Source organism: Pteropus vampyrus, unplaced genomic scaffold (genome assembly GCF_000151845.1).
Source record: "Pteropus vampyrus isolate Shadow unplaced genomic scaffold, Pvam_2.0 Scaffold315, whole genome shotgun sequence".
Taxonomy (NCBI): Eukaryota; Metazoa; Chordata; class Mammalia; order Chiroptera; family Pteropodidae; genus Pteropus; species Pteropus vampyrus.
The window spans coordinates 79444-80814 of record NW_011889096.1 but is presented as its reverse complement, the minus strand read 5'-3'; the positions used below and the strand labels follow the sequence as shown (position 1 = coordinate 80814).

Below are 1371 nucleotides of genomic sequence, written 5' to 3'. Positions count from 1 at the left end.
ACACGGAAGCCTTGCGGGGCTGCTGGTCTTATGAAGGAGACAAAGCAAGGACTTGTATATAATTGCGTGAACTCCTCTACCAGTGATATAGGAATAGAGTGTCATGCTCCGAGAGGTGACAGCTCTGAGAATGTCTTAGCAGACGGCCTCAAAGAGGATCTTGAGAGAGGAGGAAGAGAAGGGCCATAGTGTTCAGACGATAGTCTCCAGAAGCAAGAGATGGAAAGTGTAAACAGACTCCCCGGGGGCCTCGACAAGTCTGTGACATGATTATAGCTAAAGGTCCCTCAGGCACTGACATCTTCCATGATTCCAGTGTTTGCATGAGGACTTGCATGAACATACACAGAAGCAGGGCAATATAAACTTAGTTTTAACCTAAAGAGATTTCTGAGGTATTTTTAAGTTAAAAGAAAAACTAGGATCATTCCTTCTATATGTAGTTTTGAGTCACAATGACCTGCTAAATTTCTAAAAGAAAGATGGGAGGGACAAGTTTTAATTTGGGCACATTTTCTTGAGGAGCTAAATTTGCTCAGGTGAGAAAAAAAACTTATCTCTAGGGGTCATCCTGGATATTCTTAGATGTGTATATAAATGTTCAAATTAACATAAATTACCTTACTTTGCACCCAAATTTATCTAATCTGAATTTTATCTCCCATGTCTCAAACAGAACCATCTTCCAGACTATATCCGTTTCTGAAAAGAAGCATATTTAACAAAATATCTGTTTCTGTCTAGGATTTGCTCCCAATTTTTTTTTTTTTTACTCAATGTTTAAATGGTTTAATTTTTAGCATTATGAAAGTCAAGAAAACAACACAAAAAATTTCAATTTAGATTTTAAGAGGACTTTAAAATATATATAATCGATTTTATACAAATCTACTCCACTTAAATCATCCCACCATTCTAATGAACTCTTAAGAAATTCATTTCTTGTCGCAGCTAATTTGGGCCCAAACTTTTACAACAAAACTAAAAAAGTACGTAGGTTCATCCATCCAGCAAACAGTGGAAACACTGAGTACTATACAGCACGTTAATAGCTTCAATGTAAGACTAAATGATCAAGCTCCAAAATCTGTAACATTCCTAAAATGTACCACTGTCCATTTTCTAGGCATGGGACATTTGACAAAGCTTTTCCACAACACTGTCTTTAAAAAAAAAAAAAAAAACAGAATAAAATTGTAATAACTCTAGGGGCATGAATACCGGCAAAGAAGATTTTAAAGGATAAGTCAGCATTTGGAACTAAATAAGGGAAGTATATTGAATGATGCATGTATTTTCAGTACATTCTTCTAGTTTATAAACGCTAAACTGAGCAACCAAGGAAAACACACCTCCCCGTCAGTGACAGAC

General features: G+C 36.1%; 1 protein-coding gene across 1 annotated transcript in view; it reads right to left on the bottom strand.

Moving 5' to 3' along the window:
- The window catches only part of LOC105303749 (neuroligin-4, X-linked), a 285691-nt gene that overhangs the window by 249299 nt on the left and 35021 nt on the right, over positions 1-1371 (bottom strand). The gene's annotated exons all lie outside the window — the stretch shown is intronic.